Here is a 23,046-nt window from a genome sequence, read left to right on the forward strand (position 1 = left end):
TAATAATGAGACACCGAAACTGAACCGAAAACAGTATGTACTAGAGACAGACACATTTCCCTGGAAATATAAACTTTTTGCATCAGGTGTGTAGTCAGACTTCCATCAACATTCTCTCAACGTGAAGGAAGAGGTGGAAACCAAGAAATTCAGTAGATTATTTCTTATTTCTATCCTGAAGGATCCTCACTGACAGGATTTATCTCACCATTTTCTTTAGAAGAAGCCTCAAAATGCCTCTGAAGTAAAGGAGCTATATTGTCTGTCAAAGACCAGCTTCGTTGCACAGTATGAACTGATTAAGGAGCTTTGTCAAGCCATTTGGCAATTCATGAGTACATAGAGTACAAGAAATAGAAAAAGTCTGTTTGAAAGGTGCACCGGTCCCGGAGGTACTGCAATACCGGGTCAATGCGTGGAGTGGACAGAGCAAGCTCTTCTTCCATCTCCCTGTTCTAAAAATCCATTTAATACATGGCCCCCAGATAGGGGGCGTATCAGATATTAAACTGATAAGAATAGATACTACACCTGATCTTAGCCAAAAGACCAAGAAGCGGCTAAGTAATAAACAGAGTACCAGACCCATTACATTGACATAGTGTAAGGAAAAGTAGACTCAAAAAAATACCGGTATTTGTGGACCGGTCCTGGAACCCCAATCCCTGCAAGTACAGGGAATATATATACATATATAACTTCACACAGTTATGGGCATACACTGAACGGAGGTAGGTTCAGGGAAAATTTAAGGAAAAAATTTATTCACAGAAGGGGTAGTGGATAAGTGGAATAGCCTCCCATGAGCGGTGGTAGAGGCTAAGACTGTAGAGCAATTTAAACCTGCTTGGTATATGTATATACTTCTATTTAAACAAGCTCATGGCCTCAGTGCTGTGAGGCAGCAATGCTAACCACTACCCCATCCGTATTATTCTGGATTGGGGTGTGTCTGGCCCACAGAGGCATAAACTGATCCCTGGAACCTCCCGGCTGCTCCGCAACTAGTGTCCCGGAGCATGGGGTACCTGTGTCCGTGCTACCTTAAGGAAGTCTGGAGCCACATTGGGAACATGCAATTAAATGTATATGGGAATCAAACCTGTGTACTCTATCTTGCCAATACACAGCATTAGCCCACCACGCTATTGGAGCTCCTGTGTAGTAAACTACTGAACTTGCCGTTCCTTTAGGAGATTTGCTGGTTTACAGACCATGGAATATACAAGGCCACAACCAAAGCACACAATAATGTTCCTCTTAACTCTGTGTGCTGTGGTCCAGTTCTACCGACTGAGCTATAACGCTCCTTTTATAACATGATGTTTGTAAACAGGTAAAAAACAAAAAACTGTTGTCTATGTCAGAATAGCACAACACTAGTTAAGAAATGATCCCCGCCTGTGTAATAAACAGGGTGAGATAAAAATAACTTTATTACAGTGAGACTACCGAAATATAGGCAGACAAGACATAAAATTGGGAGATGCAGATTTCTGATTTAACCCAATAACACTTGTATTTTCTGATCCCCGCCTGTATAATAACAGGGTGAGTCAGGTTTCTGTCAGATAATCTCCTCCTCTGTTGTGCAGCGTTCCCTGTTCAGACAGCGTTGATACAGAGGGAGTGGGTAGTAAAATGGCGCCCGCTGGTTGAGTCCGTCCCCACAGACAGTGATGGGCGGAACAGTAAAGACCGGCAATGCGGGAAGAGCACGGCGGGAAGCCCCTTTAGGAGAACGGCCTGTAGCAGCCGTAAAACTCCTTCAGTTATACAGACGCGACTACCGCTCCCCTTCTGCAGTCCCGCCGCCGCCTGCCCTGAAGCGGAAATGGCAGGATCCGAAGTAGCGGTGAGCGGCATGTCAGCGGCGTGATCCTAGCTGCTCTCAGTACCCTGCTGCGCGTCACTGTCTAAATGGAAATAGTAATAATGGGACACTGTCCAACACTGCCAGGGCAAGTTGTCTGTCCTACCTGATATAGTGCCTCCTCGGTGCTGTGTCCGGTAACAGAAAGCCCCAGAGACCTCTGGCATGGTGACTTTCTAGAGGCTGGGTGAGTGAGAAATAAGGCACACAGCCGCCTTCTATATAACTTAACCCCACTCACAATATGCTTGTCGCCTGTATACAGGGACTAAACATAAAATCAAAACAGATAGGAAACAAAAACCTACTAAAATCTAAGAGCAAAGGAAACTGTGCCTGTCCTCCAAGGCACAAAACTAAAACTGAGGTAATCTGCTGGTCAGGCTGGAGATGGGAGGGGTTAGAGGGGGGAGGAGTTAGTTTTTTTATAGGTTCTGTGCCAAACTCCCATCCCACACACTCTAACCCCATTAGTAAGTGCGCAGCGTCCCCCAGATGGATGAAAGAGAAAAGTGCCCCCCCTCTCTGTTTTAACCCTGTTTCTGTAGTGCAGTGCAGGGGAGAGCCTGGGAGCCTTCCTCACAGCAGAGCTGAGCAGGAAAATGGCGCCGTGTGCTGAGGAGAATAGGCCCCGCCCCCTAAAACGGCGGGCTCTTCTCCCGGAGTTTGTGAGATCTGGCAGGGGTTAAATACATCCATATAGCCTCAAGGGCTATATGTGATGTATTTTAGCCATAAAAAAGGTATAATACATTGCTGCCCAGGGCGCCCCCCCCAGCGCCCTGCACCCTCAGTGACCGCTGGTATGAAGTGTGCTGACAACAATGGCGCACAGCTGCAGTGCTGTGCGCTACCTTATGAAGACTGAAAGTCTTCTGCCGCCTGTTTCTGGACCTCTGGACCTCTTCAACTTCGGCATCTGCAAGGGGGGTCGGCGGCACGGCTCCGGGACGAACTCCAGGGTGAGACCTGTGTTCCGACTCCCTCTGGAGCTAATGGTGTCCAGTAGCCTAAGAAGCAAATCCATCCTGCACGCAGGTGAGTTTACTTCTCTCCCCTAAGTCCCTCGTAGCAGTGAGCCTGTTGCCAGCAGGACTCACTGAAAATAAAAAACCTAACTTAAACTTTTATTCTAAGCAGCTCAGGAGAGCCACCTAGATTGCACCCTTCTCGGCCGGGCACAAAGATCTAACTGAGGCTTGGAGGAGGGTCATGGGGGGAGGAGCCAGTGCACACCACCTGATCCTAAAGCTTTTATTATTGTGCCCTGTCTCCTGCGGAGCCGCTAAACCCCATGGTCCTGACGGAGTCCCCAGCATCCACTTAGGACGTTAGAGAAACTACAGGTAGTTTTTTCACCCCCCACATAATACCCCTTTTTGTGGTACTTGCAGTATCAGAGATATGCAAAGCCTCCTTCATTGCCGTGATCATATAACGTGTGGCCCTACTTGAAAATACGTTTGTTTCATCACCGTCGACACTAGATTCAGTGTCTGTGTCTGGGTCTGTGTCGACCGACTGAGGTAAAGGGCGCTTTACAGCCCCTGACGGTGTCTGAGACGCCTGGGCAGGTACTAACTGGTTTGCCGGCCGTCTCATGTCGTCAACTGATTTTTGTAATGTGCTGACATTATCACGTAATTCCATAAACAAAGCCATCCATTCCGGTGTCGACTCCCTGGGGGGTGACATCACCATTATCGGCAATTGCTCTGCCTCCACACCAACATCGTCCTCATACATGTCGACACACACGTACCGACACACAGCAGACACACAGGGAATGCTCTTATCGAAGACAGGACCCCACTAGCCCTTTGGGGAGACAGAGGGAGAGTTTGCCAGCACACACCCAAGCGCTATAATATATATGGGAACAACCTTATATAAGTGTTGTTCCTTATAGCAGCTTAAATATATCAAAATATCGCCATAAAAAGCCCCCCCTCTCTGTTTTACCCTGTTTCTGTAGTGCAGTGCAGGGGAGAGTCCTGGGAGCCTTCCTCACAGCGGAGCTGAGCAGGAAAATGGCGCTGTGTGCTGAGGAGAATAAGCCCCGCCCCCTATTTCGGCGGGCTTTTCTCCCGGAGTTTTAGATATCTGGCATGGGTTAAATACATACATATAGCCTCAATGGCTATATGTGATGTATTCTTTTGCCATAAAGGTATTAAATATTGCTGCCCAGGGCGCCCCCAGCAGCGCCCTGCACCCTCCGTGACCGCTTGGTGTGAAGTGTGTGACAACAATGGCGCACAGCTGCAGTGCTGTGCGCTACCTTCATGAAGACTGAAGAGCCTTCTGCCGCCTGTTTCCGGACCTTCAATCTTCAGCATCTGTAAGGGGGGTCGGCGGCGCGGCTCCGGGACGAACCCCAGGGTGAGACCTGTGTTCCGACTCCCTCTGGAGCTAATGGTGTCCAGTAGCCTAAGAATCCAATCCATCCTGCACGCAAGCGAGTTGAAATTCTCTCCCCTAAGTCCCTCGATGCAGTGAGCCTGTTGCCAGCAGGACTCACTGAAAATAAAAAACCTAAAAACTTTTTCTAAGCAGCTCTTTAGGAGAGCCACCTAGATTGCACCCTGCTCGGACGGGCACAAAAACCTAACTGAGGCTTGGAGGAGGGTCATAGGGGGAGGAGCCAGTACACACCACCTAATCCTAAAGCTTTATTTTTGTGCCCTGTCTCCTGCGGAGCCGCTATTCCCCATGGTCCTGACGGAGTCCCCAGCATCCACTTAGGACGTTAGAGAAAGGGGGCTGAATACGCAGCACTCCCTTAACAAACGTCTGAACTTCAGGCAGTGACGCCAGTTCTTTTTGAAAGAAAATAGACAGGGCCGAAATCTGGACTTTAATGGATCCCAATTTTAGGCCCACAGTTACTCCTGACTGTAGGAAGTGCAGAAATCGACCCAGCTGAAATTTCTCTGTTGGGGCCTTCCTGGCCTCACACCAAGCAACATATTTTCGCCATATGCGGTGATAATGTTTTGCTGTCACATCTTTCCTAGCTTTAATCAGCGTAGGAATGACTTCATCCGGAATGCCCTTTTCCATTAGGATCCGGCGTTCAACCGCCATGCCGTCAAACGCAGCCGCGGTATGTCTTGGAACAGACAGAGCCCCTGCTGTAGCAGGTCCTGTCGGAGCGGCAGAGGCCAAGGGTCCTCTGAGATCATTTCTTGGAGTTCCGGGTACCAAGTTCTTCTTGGCCAATCCGGAACGATGAGTATAGTTCTTACTCCTCTCTTTCTTATTATCCTCAGTACCTTTGGTATGAGAGGAAGAGGAGGGAACACATAAACCGACTGGTACACCCACGGTGTCACTAGAGCGTCCACAGCTATCGCCTGAGGGTCCCTTGACCTGGCGCAATATCTTTTTAGCTTTTTGTTGAGGCGGGACGCTATCATGTCCACCTGTGGCCTTTCCCAACGATTTACAATCAGCCTGAAGACTTCTGGATGAAGTCCCCACTCTCCCGGGTGGAGGTCGTGCCTGCTGAGGAAGTCTGCTTCCCAGTTGTCCACTCCCGGAATGAACACTGCTGACAGTGCTAGCACATGATTCTCCGCCCATCGAAGAATCCTTGTGGCTTCTGCCATCGCCATCCTGCTTCTTGTGCCGCCCTGTCGGTTTACATGGGCGACCGCCGTGATGTTGTCTGACTGAATCAGCACCGGCTGGTTTTGAAGCAGGGTTACTGCTTGACTCAGGGCATTGTAAATGGCCCATAGTTCCAGAATATTTATGTGTAGGGAAGTCTCCTGACTCGACCACTGTCCTTGGAAGTTTCTTCCCTGAGTGACTGCCCCCCAGCCTCGGAGGCTTGCATCCGTGGTCACCAGGACCCAGTCCTGAATGCCGAATCTGCGGCCCTCGAGAAGATGAGCACTCTGCAGCCACCACAGCAGAGACACCCTGGCCCTCGGGGACAGGGTGATCAACCGATGCATCTGAAGATGCGATCCAGACCACTTGTCTAACAGATCCCACTGAAAGATCCTTGCATGGAACCTGCCGAAGGGAATTGCTTCGTAAGAAGCTACCATCTGTCCCAGGACTCGCGTGCAGTGATGCACCGACACCTGTATTGGTTTCAGGAGGTCCCTGACCAGAGATGACAATTCCTGGGCCTTCTCCTCCGGGAGAAACACCTTCTTCTGTTCTGTGTCCAGAATCATGCCCAAGAACAGCAGACGCGTCGTAGGAATCAGCTGCGACTTTGGGATATTCAGAATCCAGCCGTGCCGTTGTAGCACTTCCCGAGATAGTGCTACTCCGACTAACAACTGCTCCTTGGACCTCGCCTTTATAAGGAGATCGTCCAAGTATGGGATAATTATAACTCCCTTCTTTCGAAGGAGTATCATCATTTCGGCCATTACCTTGGTAAATACCCTCGGTGCCGTGGACAGACCAAACGGCAACGTCTGGAATTGGTAATAACAGTCCTGTACCACAAACCTGAGGTACTCCTGGTGAGGGGGGTAAATGGGGACATGTAGGTAAGCATCCTTGATGTCCAATGACACCATAAAATCCCCCTCTTCCAGGCTTGCAATAACCGCCCTGAGCGATTCCATTTTGAACTTGAACTTCCTTATATAAGTGTTCAAGGATTTCAAATTTAGAATGGGTCTCACCGAACCGTCTGGTTTCGGTACCACAAACATTGTGGAATAGTAACCCCGTCCCTGTTGAAGGAGGGGAACTTTGATTATCACCTGCTGAAGGTACAGCTTGTGAATTGCCGCCAGTACTACCTCCCTTTCCTTGGGAGCAGCTGGCAAGGCTGATTTGAGGTAACGGCGAGGGGGAGACGCCTCGAACTCCAGCTTGTATCCCTGAGATACCACTTGTAGAACCCAGAGATCCACCTGTGAGCGAACCCACTGGTCGCTGAAGTTCCGGAGACGCGCCCCCACCGCACCTGGCTCCACCTGTGGAGCCCCAGCGTCATGCGGTGGACTTAGTGGAAGCAGGGGAGGATTTTTGTTCCTGGGAACTGGCTGTCTGGTGCAGCTTTTTCCCTCTACCCCTGCCTCTGGGCAGAAAGGACGCGCCTCTGACCCGCTCGCCTTTCTGAGGCCGAAAGGACTGTACTTGATAATACGGTGCTTTCTTAGGCTGTGAGGCTTCCCAGCTGTTGCTGTGGATACGAGGTCCGAGAGACCGTCCCCAAACAATTCCTCACCCTTATAAGGCAGAACCTCCATGTGTCTTTTAGAATCAGCATCACCTGTCCACTGCCGAGTCCATAATACTCTCCTGGCAGAAATGGACATTGCATTAATTCTAGATGCCAGCCGGCAAATGTCCCTCTGTGCATCCCTCATATATAAGACGACGTCTTTAATATGCTCTATGGTTAGCAAAATAGTATCCCTGTCAAGGGAATCAATGTTATCTGACAGGGAATCAGACCAAGCAGCTGTAGCACTACACATCCATGCCGCAGCAATTGCAGGTCTCAGTATAGTACCTGAGTGTGTATATACAGACTTCAGGATAGCCTCCTGCTTTCTATCTGCAGGCTCCTTTAAGGCGGCCGTATCCTGAGACGGCAGTGCCACCTTTTTTGATAAGCGTGTGAGCGCCTTGTCCACCCTAGAGGATGTTTCCCAACGTAGCCTGTCCGTTGGCGGGAAAGGGTACGCCATCAGTAACCTCTTAGAAATCACTAATTTCTTATCTGGGGAACACCACGCTTCTTCACACAATTCATTTAACTCATCAGATGGGGGAAAAGTCACTGGCTGCTTTTTCTCCCCAAACATAATACCCTTTTTAGTGGTAACCGGGTTAATGTCAGAAATGTGCAACACATTTTTCATTGCCGTAATCATGCATCGGATGGCCCTTGTGGACTGTACATTTGTCTCATCCTCGTCTACACTGGAGTCAGACTCCGTGTCGACATCTGTGTCTGCCATCTGAGGTAGCGGGCGTTTTTGAGCCCCTGATGGCCTCTGAGAAGCCTGGGCAGGCGCGGGCTGAGATGCCGGTTTTCCCAAAGCTGCGTCATCGAAACTTTTATGCAAGGAGTTGACATTGTCGGTTAATACCTTCCACATATCCATCCACTCTGGTGTCGGCCCCGCAGGGGGCGACATCACACTTATCGCCACCTGCACCGCCTCCACGTAAGCGTCCTCCTCAAACATGTCGACACAGCCGTACCGACACACCGCACACACACACAGGGAATGCTCTGACTGAGGACAGGACCCCACAAAGTCCTTTGGGGAGACAGAGAGGGAGTATGCCAGCACACACCAGAGCGCTATATAACAGAGGGATTTACACTAACAGAAAGTGAATTTTCCCCCAATAGCTGCTTATATCACCTTTTGCGCCTAAATTTATGTGCCCCCCCTCTCTTTTTTACCCTTCTCGTAGTGTATACTGCAGGGGAGAGCCTGGGGAGCGTCCTTCCAGCGGAGCTGTGAAGAGAAAATGACGCTGGCTGTGCTGAGGAAGATAGCCCCGCCCCTTCAGCGGCGGGCTTCTCCCGCTTTTTTAATAATATTTATGGCGGGGGATTAGGCACATAATAAGAATTTACTTACCGATAATTCTATTTCTCATAGTCCGTAGTGGATGCTGGGGACTCCGTAAGGACCATGGGGAATAGCGGCTCCGCAGGAGACTGGGCACATCTAAAGAAAGCTTTAGGACTAACTGGTGTGCACTGGCTCCTCCCCCTATGACCCTCCTCCAAGACTCAGTTAGGATACTGTGCCCGGACGAGCGTACACAATAAGGAAGGATTTTGAATCCCGGGTAAGACTCATACCAGCCACACCAATCACACCGTATAACTTGTGATCTGAACCCAGTTAACAGTATGATAACAGAGGAGCCTCTGAAAAGATGGCTCCCAACAATAAAACCCGATTTTTGTAACAATAACTATGTACAAGTATTGCAGACAATCCGCACTTGGGATGGGCGCCCAGCATCCACTACGGACTATGAGAAATAGAATTATCGGTAAGTAAATTCTTATTTTCTCTAACGTCCTAAGTGGATGCTGGGGACTCCGTAAGGACCATGGGGATTATACCAAAGCTCCCAAACGGGCGGGAGAGTGCGGATGACTCTGCAGCACCGAATGAGAGAACTCCAGGTCCTCCTCAGCCAGGGTATCAAATTTGTAGAATTTAGCAAACGTGTTTGCCCCTGACCAAGTAGCTGCTCGGCAAAGTTGTAAAGCCGAGACCCCTCGGGCAGCCGCCCAAGATGAGCCCACTTTCCTTGCGGAACGGGCTTTTACAGATTTTAGCTATGGCAGGCCTGCCACAGAATGTGCAAGCTGAATTGTACTACAAATCCAACGAGCAATAGTCTGCTTAGAAGCAGGAGCACCCAGCATGTTGGGTGCATACAGGATAAACAGCGAGTCAGATTTCCTGACTCCAGCCGTCCTGGAAACATATTTTCAGGGCCCTGACAACATCCAGCAACTTGGATTCCTCCAAGTCCCTAGTAGCCGCAGGCACCACAATAGGTTGGTTCAGGTGAAAACGCTGGAACCACCTTAGGGAGAAACTGAGGACGAGTCCTCAATTCCGCCCTGTCCGAATGGAAAAATAAGATTTAACTTACCGATAAATCTATTTCTCGTAGTCCGTAGTGGATGCTGGGACTCCGTAAGGACCATGGGGAATAGCGGCTCCGCAGGAGACAGGGCACAAAATAAAAGCTTAAGGATCAGGTGGTGTGCACTGGCTCCTCCCCCTATGACCCTCCTCCAAGCCTCAGTTAGGATACTGTGCCCGGACGAGCGTACATAATAAGGAAGGATATTGAATCCCGGGTAAGACTCATACCAGCCACACCAATCACACCGTATAACTTGTGATCTGAACCCAGTTAACAGTATGATAAACGCAAAGGAGCCTCTGAAAAGATGGCTCACAACAATAATAACCCGAATTTTTGTAACAATAACTATATACAAGTATTGCAGACAATCCGCACTAGGGATGGGCGCCCAGCATCCACTACGGACTACGAGAAATAGATTTATCGGTAAGTAAAATCTTATTTTCTCTGACGTCCTAGTGGATGCTGGGACTCCGTAAGGACCATGGGGATTATACCAAAGCTCCCAAACGGGCGGGAGAGTGCGGATGACTCTGCAGCACCGAATGAGAGAACTCCAGGTCCTCCTCAGCCAGGGTATCAAATTTGTAGAATTTAGCAAACGTGTTTGCCCCTGACCAAGTAGCTGCTCGGCAAAGTTGTAAAGCCGAGACCCCTCGGGCAGCCGCCCAAGATGAGCCCACTTTCCTTGTGGAATGGGCTTTTACTGATTTGGGCTGTGGCAATCCTGCCACAGAATGTGCAAGCTGAATTGTACTACAAATCCAACGAGCAATCGTCTGCTTTGAAGCAGGAGCACCCAGCTTGTTGGGTGCATACAGGATAAACAGCGAGTCAGATTTCCTGACTCCAGCCGTCCTGGAAACAAATATTTTCAAGGCCCTGACAACGTCAAGCAACTTAGAGTCCTCTAAGTCCCTGGTAGCCGCAGGTACCACAATAGGTTGGTTCATGTGAAATGCAGAAAATAAGAATTTACTTACCGATAATTCTATTTCTCGGAGTCCGTAGTGGATGCTGGGGTTCCTGAAAGGACCATGGGGAATAGCGGATTCGCAGGAGACAGGGCACAAAAAGTAAAGCTTTAGGATCAGGTGGTGTGCACTGGCTCCTCCCCCTATGACCCTCCTCCAAGCCTCAGTTAGGACACTGTGCCCGGACGAGCGTACACAATAAGGAAGGATTTTGAATCCCGGGTAAGACTCATACCAGCCACACCAATCACACTGTACAACCTGTGATCTGAACCCAGTTAACAGTATGATAACAGCGGAGCCTCTGAAAGATGGCTCACAACAATAATAACCCGATTTTTTGTAACTATGTACAAGTAATGCAGATAATCCGCACTTGGGATGGGCGCCCAGCATCCACTACGGACTCCGAGAAATAGAATTATCGGTAAGTAAATTCTTATTTTCTCTATCGTCCTAGTGGATGCTGGGGTTCCTGAAAGGACCATGGGGATTATACCAAAGCTCCCAAACGGGCGGGAGAGTGCGGATGACTCTGCAGCACCGAATGAGAGAACTCCAGGTCCTCCTCAGCCAGGGTATCAAATTTGTAGAATTTTGCAAACGTGTTTGCCCCTGACCAAGTAGCAGCTCGGCAAAGTTGTAATGCCGAGACCCCTCGGGCAGCCGCCCAAGATGAGCCCACCTTCCTTGTGGAATGGGCATTTACATATTTTGGCTGTGGCAGGCCTGCCACAGAATGTGCAAGCTGAATTGTATTACACATCCAACTAGCAATAGTCTGCTTAGAAGCAAGAGCACCCAGTTTGTTGGGTGCATACAGGATAACAGCAAGTCAGTTTTCCTGACTCCAGCCGTCCTGGAACCTATACTTTCAGGGCCCTGACAACATCCAGCAACTTGGAGTCCTCCAAGTCCCTAGTAGGCGCAAGGCACCACAATAAGCTGGTTCAGGTGAAACACTGACACCAACTTAGGGAGAGAACTGGGGACGAGTCCGCAGCTCTGCCCTGTCCGAATGGACAAACAGATATGGGCTTTTTTGAGAAAAAAACCACCAATTTGACACTCGCCTGGCCCAGGCCAGGGCCAAGAGCATGGTCACTTTTCATGTGAGATGCTTCAAATCCACAGATTTGACTGGTTTTAAACCAATGTGATTTGAGGAATCCCAGAACTACGTTGAGATCCCACAGTGCCACTGGAGGCACAAAAGGGGGTTGTATATGCAATACTCCCTTGACAAACTTCTGGACTTCAGGAACTGAAGCCAATTCTTTCTGGAAGAAAATCGACAGGGCCGAAATTTGAACCTTAATGGGCCCCAATTTGAGGCCCATAGACACTCCTGTTTGCAGGAAATGCAGGAATCGACAGAGTTGAAATTTCTTCGTGGGGCCTTCCTGGCCTCACCACGCAACATATTTTCGCCACATGTGGTGATAATGTTGTGCGGTCACCTCCTTCCTGGCTGTGACCAGGGTAGGAATGACCTCTTCCGGAATGCCTTTTTCCCTTAGGATCCGGCGTTCAACCGCCATGCCGTCAAACGCAGCTGCGGTAAGTCTTGGAACAGACATGGTACTTGCTGAAGCAAGTCCCTTCTTAGCGGCAGAGGCCATAAGTCCTCTGTGAGCATCTCTTGAAGTTCCGGGTACCAAGTCCTTCTTGGCCAATCCGGAGCCATGAGTATAGTTCTTACTCCTCTACGTCTTATAATTCTCAGTACCTTAGGTATGAGAAGCAGAGTAGGGAACACATACACCGACTGGTACACCCACGGTGTTACCAGAACGTCCACAGCTATTGCCTGAGGGTCTCTTGACCTGGCGCAATACCTGTCCCGTTTTTTGTTCAGACGGGACGCCATCATGTCCACCTTGGTATTTCCCAACGGTTCACAATCATGTGGAAAAACTTCCCGATGAAGTTTCCACTCTCCCGGGTGGAGGTCGTGCCTGCTGAGGAAGTCTGCTTCCCAGTTTCCACTCCCGGAATGAAACACTGCTGACAGTGCTATCACATGATTTTCCGCCCAGCGAAAAGTCCTTGCAGTTTTTGCCATTGCCCTCCTGCTTCTTGTGCCGCCCTGTCTGTTTACGTGGGCGACTGCCGTGATGTTTTTCCCACTGGATCAATACCGGCTGACCTTGAAGCAGAGGTCTTGCTAAGCTTAGAGCATTATAAATTTACCCTTAGCTCCAGTATATTTATGTGGAGAAAAGTCTCCAGACTTGATCACACTCCCTGGAAATTTTTTCCTTGTGTGACTGCTCCCCAGCCTCTCGGGCTGGCCTCCGTGGTCACCAGCATCCAATTCTGAATGCCGAATCTGCGGCCCTCTAGAAGATGAGCACTCTGTAACCACCACAGGAGAGACACCCTTGTCCTTGGATATAGGGTTATCCGCTGATGCATCTGAAGATGCGATCCGGACCATTTGTCCAGCAGATCCCACTGAAAAGTTCTTGCGTGAAATCTGCCGAATGGAATTGCTTCGTAGGAAGCCACCATTTTTACCAGGACCCTTGTGCAATGATGCACTGACACTTTTCCTGGTTTTAGGAGGTTCTTGACTAGCTCGGATAACTCCCTGGCTTTCTCTTCCGGGAGAAACACCTTTTTCTGGACTGTGTCCAGAATCATCCCTAGGCACAGCAGACGTGTCGTCAGGATCAGCTGCGATTTTGGAATATTTAGAATCCACCCGTGCTGTTGTAGCAGTATCCGAGATAGTGCTACTCCGACCTCCAACTGTTCCCTGGACTTTGCCCTTATCAGGAGATCGTCCAAGTAAGGGATAATTAAGACGCCTTTTCTTCGAAGAAGAATCATCATTTCGGCCATTACCTTGGTAAAGACCCGGGGTGCCGTGGACAATCCAAACGGCAGCGTCTGAAACTGATAGTGACAGTTCTATACCACGAACCTGAGGTACCCTTAGTGAGAAGGGCAAATTTGGGACATGGAGGTAAGCATCCCTGATGTCCCGGGACACTATATAGTCCCCTTCTTCCTGGTTCGTTATCACTGCTCTGAGTGACTCCATCTTGATTTGAACCTTTGTAAGTGTTCAAATTTTTTTAGATTTAGAATAGGTCTCACCTAGCCTTCTGGCTTCAGTACCACAATATAGTGTGGAATAATACCCCTTTCCTTGTTGTAGGAGGGGTAATTTGATTATCACCTGCTGGGAATACAGCTTGTGAATTTTTTTCCATACTGCCTCCTTGTCGGAGGGAGACCTTGGTAAAGCAGACTTCAGGAGCCTGCGAGGGGGAAACGTTTCGACATTCCAATCTGTACCCCTGGGATACTACTTGTAGGATCCAAGGGTCCTGTACGGTCCCAGCGTCATGCTGAGAGCTTGGCAGAAGCGGTGGAAGGCTTCTGTTCCTGGGAATGGGCTGCCTGCTGCAGTCTTCTTCCCTTTCCTCTATCCCTGGGCAAATATGACTCTTATAGGGACGAAAGGACTGAGGCTGAAAAGACGGTGTCTTTTTCTGCAGAGATGTGACTTAGGGTAAAAACGGTGGATTTTCCAGCAGTTGCCGTGGCCACCAGGTCCGATGGACCGACCCCAAATAACTCCTCTTCCTTTATACGGCAATACACCTTTGTGCCGTTTGGAATCTGCATCACCTGACCACTGTCGTGTCCATAAACATCTTCTGGCAGATATGGACATCGCACTTACTCTTGATGCCAGAGTGCAAATATCCCTCTGTGCATCTCGCATATATAGAAATGCATCCTTTAAATGCTCTATAGTCAATAAAATACTGTCCCTGTCAAGGGTATCAATATTTTTAGTCAGGGAATCCGACCAAGCCACCCCAGCTCTGCACATCCAGGCTGAGGCGATCGCTGGTCGCAGTATAACACCAGTATGTGTGTATATACTTTTATATGATATTTTCCAGCCTCCTGTCAGCTGGTTCCTTGAGGACGGCCCTATCTATAGACGGTACCGCCACTTGTTTTGATAAGCGTGAGCGCCTTATCCACCCTAAGGGGTATTTCCCAACGCGCCCTAACTTCTGGCGGGGAAGGGTATACCGCCAATAATTTTTTATCGGGGGGAACCCACGCATCATCACACACTTCATTTAATTTATCTGATTCAGGAAAAACTACAGGTAGTTTTTTCACATCCCACATAATACCCTCTTTTGTGGTACTTGTAGTATCAGAAATATGTAACCCCTCCTTCATTGCCCTTAACGTGTGGCCCTAATAAGGAATACGTTTGTTTATTCACCGTCGACACTGGATTCAGTGTCCGTGTCTGTGTCGACCGACTAAGGTAAACGGGCGTTTTAAAACCCCTGACGGTGTTTTTGAGACGTCTGGACCGGTACTAATTGTTTGTCGGCCGTCTCATGTCGTCAACCGACCTTGCAGCGTGTTGACATTATCACGTAATTCCCTAAATAAGCCATCCATTCCGGTGTCGACTCCCTAGAGAGTGACATCACCATTACAGGCAATTGCTCCGCCTCCTCACCAACATCATCCTCATACATGTCGACACACACGTACCGACACACAGCACACACACAGGGAATGCTCTGATAGAGGACAGGACCCACTAGCCCTTTGGAGAGACAGAGGGAGAGTTTGCCAGCACACACCAAAAAACGCTATAATTATATAGGGACAACCTTATATAAGTGTTTTCCCTTATAGCATCTTTTTATATATTTCTAACGCCAAATTAGTGCCCCCCCTCTCTGTTTTAACCCTGTTTCTGTAGTGCAGTGCAGGGGAGAGCCTGGGAGCCTTCCCTCCAGCCTTTCTGTGAGGGAAAATGGCGCTGTGTGCTGAGGAGATAGGCCCCGCCCCTTTTTCGGCGGGCTCGTCTCCCGCTCTTCAACGGATTCTGGCAGGGGTTAAATATCTCCATATAGCCCCCGGAGGCTATATGTGAGGTATTTTTTGCCAAAAAATAGGTTTACATTGCCTCCCAGGGCGCCCCCCTCCCAGCGCCCTGCACCCTCAGTGACTGCCGTGTGAAGTGTGCTGAGAGCAATGGCGCACAGCTGCAGTGCTGTGCGCTACCTTAAGAAGACTGAGGAGTCTTCTGCCGCCGATTCTGGACCTTCTTCTCTTTTCAGCATCTGCAAGGGGGCCGGCGGCGAGGCTCCGGTGACCATCCAGGCTGTACCTGTGATCGTCCCTCTGGAGCTAATGTCCAGTAGCCAAAGAAGCCAATCCATCCTGCACGCAGGTGAGTTCACTTCTTCTCCCCTAAGTCCCTCGTTGCAGTGATCCTGTTGCCAGCAGGACTCACTGTAAAATAAAAAACCTAAGCTAAACTTTTCTAAGCAGCTCTTTAGGAGAGCCACCTAGATTGCACCCTTCTCGGCCGGGCACAAAAATCTAACTGAGGCTTGGAGGAGGGTCATAGGGGGAGGAGCCAGTGCACACCACCTGATCCTAAAGCTTTACTTTTTGTGCCCTGTCTCCTGCGGAGCCGCTATTCCCCATGGTCCTTTCAGGAACCCCAGCATCCACTAGGACGATAGAGAAACCACCTTAGGTAGAAATTGAGGACGAGTCCTCAATTCCGCCCTGTCAGAATGAAAAATTAAGTAAGGGCTTTTATATGATAAAGCCGCCAATTCCGACACACGCCTGGCTGAAGCCAAGGCTAACAGCATCGACACCTTCCATGTGAGATATTTTAAGTCCACAGTGGAAAGTGGTTCAAACCAATGTGACTTTAGAAAACTCAAAACAACATTGAGATCCCAAGGTGCCACTGGAGGCACAAAAGGAGGCTGTATGTGCAGCACCCCTTTTACAAATGTCTGAACTTCAGGTACTGAAGCCAGTTCTTTCTGGAAGAAAATCGACAGGGCCGAAATTTGAACCTTAATGGACCCTAATTTTAGGCCCATAGACAGTCCTGTTTGCAGGAAATGAAGGAAACGACCCAGTTGAAATTCCTCTGTAGGGGCCTTCTTGGCCTCACACCACGCAACATATTTACGCCAAATGCGGTGATAATGTTTTGCGGTTACGTCCTTCCTGGCTTTGACCAGAGTAGGGATGACTTCTTCTGGAATGCCTTTTTCCCTCAGGATCCGGCGTTCAACCGCCATGCCGTCAAACGCAGCCGCGGTAAGTCTTGGAACAGACAAGGCCCCTGCAGTAGCAGGTCCTTTCTTAGAGGTAGAGGCCACGGTTCGTCCGTGAGCATCTCTTGAAGTTCCGGGTACCAAGTCCTTCTTGGCCAATCCGGAACCACGAGTATAGTTCTTACTCCTCTCCTTCTTATGATTCTCAGTACTTTTGGTATGAGAGGCAGAGGAGGGAACACATACACTGACTGGTACACCCACGGCGTTACCAGAGCGTCCACTGCTATTGCCTGAGGGTCCCTTGACCTGGCGCAATATCTGTCCAGTTTTTTGTTTAGACGTGACGCCATCATGTCCACCTTTGGTTTTTCCCAACGGTTTACAATCAGGTGGAAGACTTCTGGGTGAAGTCCCCACTCTCCCGGGTGAAGGTCGTGTCTGCTGAGGAAGTCTGCTTCCCAGTTGTCCACTCCCGGAATGAATACTGTTGACAGTGCTATCACATGATTTTCCGCCCAGCGAAGAATCCTTGCAGCTTCTGCCATTGCCCTCCTGCTTCTTGTGCCACCCTGTCTGTTTACGTGGGTGACTGCCATGATGTTGTCCGACTGGATCAACACCGGCTGACCTTGAAGCAGAGGTCTTGCTAAGCTTAGAGCATTGTAAATGGCCCTTAGCTTCAGGATATTTATGTGAAGTGATGTATCCAGGCTTGACCCTAAGCCCTGGATATTCCTTCCCTGTGTGACTGCTCCCCAGCCTCGCAGGCTGGCATCCGTGGTCACCAGGACCCAGTCCTGAATGCCGAATCTGCAGCCCTCTAGAAGATGAGCACTCTGCAACCACCACAGGATGGATACCCTTGTCCTTGGTGACAGGGTTATCCGCTGATGCATCTGAAAATGCGACCCGGACCATTTGTCCAGTAGGTTCCACTGGAAAGTTCTTGCGTGGAATCTAATGAATGGGATTGCTTCGTAGGAAGCCACCATTTTTACCAAGAACCCTTGTGCATTGATGCACTGAGACTTGGTTCGGTTTTAGGAGGTTCCTGATTAGCTCGGATAACTCCCTGGCTTTCTCTTCCGGGAGAAACACCTTTTTTCTGGACTGTGTCCAGGATCATCCCTAGGAAACAGAAGACAAGTCGTCGGAACCAGCTGCGATTTTGGAATATTGAGAATCCAATCGTGCTGCCGCAACACTACCTGAGATAGTGCTACACCGACCTCCAACTGTTCCCTGGATCTTACCCTTATCAGGGAATCGTCCAAGTAAGGGATAACTAAAATGTTCTTCCTTCGAAGGGATATCATTTCGGCCATTACCTTGGTAAAGACCCGGGGTGCCGTGGACCATCCCTACGGCAGCGTCTGAACTGATAGTGACAGTTCTGTACCATAACCTGAGGTACCCTTGGTGAGAAGGGTAAATTTTGACATGAAGGTAAGCATCCTTGATGTCCCGAGACATCATGTAGTCCCCTTCTTCCAGGTTCGCAATCACTGCTCTGAGTGACTCAATCTTGAATTTGAACCTCTGTATGTAAGTGTTCAAAGATTTTAGATTTTAGATTTAGAATCGGTCTCACCGAGCCGTCTGGCTTCGGTACCACAATAGTGTGGAATAACACCCCGTTCCCTGTTGCAGGAGGGGTACCTTGATTATCACCTGCTGGGAATACAGCTTGTGAATGGCTTCCAAAACTGCCTCCCTGTCAGAGGGAGACGTCGGTAAAGCCGACTTTTGGAAACGGCGAGGGGGAGACGTCTCGAATTCCAATATGTACCCCTGAGATATTACCTGAAGGATCCAGGGGTCTACTTGCGAGTGAGCCCACTGCGCACTGAAATTCATTGAGAACGGGCCCCCACCGTGCCTGAGCTTGTAAAGCCCTAGCGTCATACTGAGGGCTTGGCAGAGGCGGGAAAGGGTTTCTGTTCCTGGGAACTGGCTGATCTCTGCAGCCTTTTTCCTCTCCCTCTGTCACGAGCAGAAAAGAGGAACCTTTTATCCGCTTGCCAACAAAGGACTGCGCCTGATAATACGGCGTCTTATTTTGAGAGGCGACCTGGGGTACAAACGTGGATTTCCCAGCTGTTGCCGTGGCCACCAGGTCTAAAAGACCGACCCCAAATGTCCCCTTTCAAAGGCAATACTTCCAAATGCCGTTTGGAATCCGCATCACCTGACCATTTTACTGATAGAATTGGACAACGCACTTATACTTAATGCCAGTCGGCAATTATTCCGCTGTGCATCATGCATATATAGAAATGCATCTTTTAAATGCTCTATAGGCAATAATATACTATCCTAATATTTCCAGTCAGGGAATCCGACCATGCCCACCCAGCACTGCACCTCCAGGCTGAGGCGATAGCTGGTCGCAGTATAACACCAGTATGTGTGTAAATACCTTTTTGGATACCCTCCTGCTTTCTATCAGCAGGATCCTTAAGGGCGGCCATCTCATGAGAGGGTAGAGCCCTTGTTCTTACAAGCGTGTGAGCGCCTTATCCCCCCTAGGGGGTGTTTCCCAACGCACCCTAACCTCTGGCGGGAAAGGGTATGCAGCCAATACTTTTTAAGAAATTATCAATTGTTATCGGGGGGAAACCCACGCATCATCACACACCTCATCTTATTTCTCAGATTCAGGAAAAATAAGATTTTACTTACCGATAAATCTATTTCTCGTAGTCCGTAGTGGATGCTGGGACTCCGTAAGGACCATGGGGAATAGCGGCTCCGCAGGAGACAGGGCACAAAATAAAAGCTTGAGATATCAGGTGGTGTGCACTGGCTCCTCCCCCTATGACCCTCCTCCAAGCCAGTTAGGATACTGTGCCCGGACGAGCGTACATAATAAGGAAGGATATTGAATCCCGGGTAAGACTCATACCAGCCACACCAATCACACCGTACAACTCGTGATCTGAACCCAGTTAACAGTATGATAATTTTAAAGGAGCCTCTGAAAAGATGGCTCAACAATAATAACCCGAATTTTTTGTAACAATAACTATATACAAGTATTGCAGACAATCCGCACTAGGGATGGGCGCCCAGCATCCACTACGGACTACGAGAAATAGATTTATCGATAAGTAAAATCTTATTTTCTCTAACGTCCTAAGTGGATGCTGGGACTCCGTAAGGACCATGGGGATTATACCAAAGCTCCCAAACGGGCGGGAGAGTGCGGATGACTCTGCAGCACCGAATGAGAGAACTCCAGGTCCTCCTCAGCCAGGGTATCAAATTTGTAGAATTTAGCAAACGTGTTTGCCCCTGACCAAGTAGCTGCTCGGCAAAGTTGTAAAGCCGAGACCCCTCAGGCAGCCGCCCAAGATGAGCCCACTTTCCTTGTGGAATGGGCTTTTACTGATTTTGGCTGTGGCAATCCTGCCACGGAATGTGCAAGCTGAATTGTACTACAAATCCAACGAGCAATCGTCTGCTTTGAAGCAGGAGCACCCAGCTTGTTGGGTGCATACAGGATAAACAGCGAGTCAGTTTTCCTGACTCCAGCCGTCCTGGAAACATATATTTTCAAGGCCCTGACAACGTCCAGCAACTTAGAGTCCTCTAAGTCCCTAGTAGCCGCAGGTACCACAATAGGTTGGTTCATGTGAAATGCAGAAACCACCTTAGGTAGAAATTGAGGACGAGTCCTCAATTCCGCCCTGTCAGAATGAAAATTTAGGTAAGGGCTTTTACATGATAAAGCCGCCAATTCTGACACACGCCTAGCTGAAGCCAAGGCCAACAGCATCGACACCTTCCACGTGAGATATTTTAAATCTACCGTAGACAATGGTTCAAACCAGTGTGATTTTAGAAATCTCAACACAACATTGAGATCCCAAGGTGCCACTGGAGGCACAAAAAGGAGGCTGTATGTGCAGCACCCCTTTCACAAATGTCTGAACTTCAGGTACTGAAGCCAGTTCTTTCTGGAAGAATATCGACAGGGCCGAAATTTGAACCTTAATGGACCCTAATTTTAGGCCCATAGACAGTCCTGTTTGCAGGAAATGCAAGAAACGACCCAGTTGAAATTCCTGTGTAGGGGCCTTCTTGGCCTCACACCACGCAACATATTTACGCCAAATGCGGTGATAATGTTTTGCGGTTACTCCCTTTCTGGCTTTTACCAGAGTAGGGATGACTTCTTCTGGAATGCCCTTGTCCTTCAGGATCCGGCGTTCAACCGCCATGCCGTCAAACGCAGCCGCGGTAAGTCTTGGAACAGACAAGGCCCCTGCAGTAGCAGGTCCTGTCTTAGAGGTAGAGGCCACGGTTCGTCCGTGAGCATCTCTTGAAGTTCCGGGTACCAAGACCTTCTTGGCCAATCCGGAACCACGAGTATAGTTCTTACTCCTCTCCTTCTTATGATTCTCAATACTTTCGGTATGAGGGGCAGAGGAGGGAATACATACACTGACTGGTACACCCACGGCGTTACCAGAGCGTCCACTGCTATTGCCTGAGGGTCCCTTGACCTGGCGCAATATCTGTCCAGTTTTTTGTTTAGACGTGACGCCATCATGTCCACCTTTGGTCTTTCCCAACGGTTTACAATTTGGTGGAAGACTTCTGGGTGAAGTCCCCACTCTCCCGGGTGAAGGTCGTGTCTGCTGAGGAAGTCTGCTTCCCAGTTGTCCACTCCCGGAATGAACACTGCTGACAGTGCTATCACATGATTTTCCGCCCAGCGAAGAATCCTTGCAGTTTCTGCCATTGCCCTCCTGCTTCTCGTGCCGCCCTGTCTGTTTATGTGGGCGACTGACGTGATGTTGTCCGACTGGATCAACACCGCCTGACCCTGAAGCAGAGGTTTTGCTTGAATTAAGGCATCGTAAATGGCCCTTAGTTCTAGAATGTTTATATGAAGAGATGTTTCCATGCTTGACCACAAGCCCTGGAAATTCCTTCCCTGTGTGACTGCTCCCCAGCCTCTCAGGCTGGCATCCGTGGTTACCAGGATCCAATCCTGAATGCCAAATCTGCGGCCCTCTAGTAGATGAGCCCTCTGAAGCCACCACAGGAGAGACACCCTTGTCCTTGGCGACAGGGTTATCCGTTGATGCATCTGAAGATGCGATCCGGACCATTTTCCCAGTAGATCCCACTGAAAAGTTCTTGCATGGAATCTTCCGAATGGAATCGCTTCGTAAGAAGCCACCATTTTTCCCAGGACCCTTGTGCACTGATGCACTGAGACCTGTCCTGGTTTTAGGAGGTTCCTGACTAGCTCGGATAACTCCCTGGCCTTCTCCTCCGGGAGAAACACCTTCTTCTGGACAGTGTCCAGAATCATTCCTAAGAACAGTAGACGTGTCGTTGGAATCAGCTGCGATTTTGGAATATTTAGAATCCATCCGTGCTGACTTAGCACTACCTGAGATAGTGCCACTCCGACTTCTAACTGTTCCTTGGTTCTTGCCCTTATCAGGAGATCGTCCAAGTAAGGGATAATTAAGATGCCTTTTCTTCGTAGAAGAATCATCATTTCGGCCATTACCTTGGTAAAGACCCGAGGCGCCGTGGACAATCCAAACGGCAGCGTCTGAAACTGATAATGACAGTTTTGTACTACAAACCTGAGGTACCCTTGGTGAGAAGGATATATTGGGACGTGGAGATACGCATCCTTGATGTCCAGCGACACCATATAGTCCCCCTCTTCCAGGTTCGCTATCACCGCTCTGAGTGACTCCATCTTGAATTTGAACCTTTTTATGTAAGTGTTCAAAGATTTTAGATTTAATATTGGTCTCACCGAGCCGTCCGGCTTCGGTACCACAAATAGTGTGGAATAATACCCCTTCCCCTGTTGTAAGAGGGGTACCTTGATTATCACCTGCTGGGAGTACAGCTTGTGAATGGCTTCCAGAACTGCCTCCCTGTCGGAGGGAGACTTTGGTTTTGTCTGAGTCTGCTTGTAAAGCCCCAGCGTCATGCTGAAGACTTGGCAGAAGCAGGGGAGGGCTTCTGCTCCTGGGAAGCGGCTGCATGGTGCTGCCTTTTTCCTCTTCCTCTGCCCTTGGGCAGAAAAGAGTGACCTTTTGCTCGCTTGTACTTATGGGAACGAAAGGACTGAGTTTGAAAAGACTGTGTCTTTTTCTGTTGATGTGAAGTAACCTGGGGTAAAAAGGTGGATTTTCCAGCCGTTGCCGTGGCCACCAGGTCTGTTAGACCAGCCCCAAATAACTCCTCCCCCTTATACGGCAATACTTCCATGTGCCGTTTGGAATCTGCGTCCCCTGACCACTGTCTGGTCCATAATGCTCTTCTGGCAGAGATGGACATTGCGCTTACTCTTGATGCCAGGGTACAAATATCCCTCTGCGCATCACGCATATATAGCAATGCATCCTTTAAATGTTCTATAGTTAACAGAATATTGTCCCTATCCAGGGTATCAATATTCTCAGTCAGGGAATCCGCCCATGCGACTCCAGCACTGCACATCCAGGCTGATGCGATT

General features: G+C 49.3%; 1 protein-coding gene and 1 non-coding gene across 5 annotated transcripts in view; both read right to left on the reverse strand.

The window, feature by feature from the left end:
• MRPL48 (mitochondrial ribosomal protein L48) overlaps positions 1–23,046 on the reverse strand; it is a 114,577-nt gene that overhangs the window by 85,628 nt on the left and 5,903 nt on the right. The gene's annotated exons all lie outside the window — the stretch shown is intronic.
• Positions 371–561, reverse strand: LOC135052835 (U2 spliceosomal RNA). Its single transcript, XR_010242296.1, has one exon. It is a non-coding gene; the product is annotated as a U2 spliceosomal RNA (small nuclear RNA).

This window comes from Pseudophryne corroboree, chromosome 2, assembly GCF_028390025.1.
Source record: "Pseudophryne corroboree isolate aPseCor3 chromosome 2, aPseCor3.hap2, whole genome shotgun sequence".
Classification (NCBI taxonomy): domain Eukaryota; kingdom Metazoa; phylum Chordata; class Amphibia; order Anura; family Myobatrachidae; genus Pseudophryne; species Pseudophryne corroboree.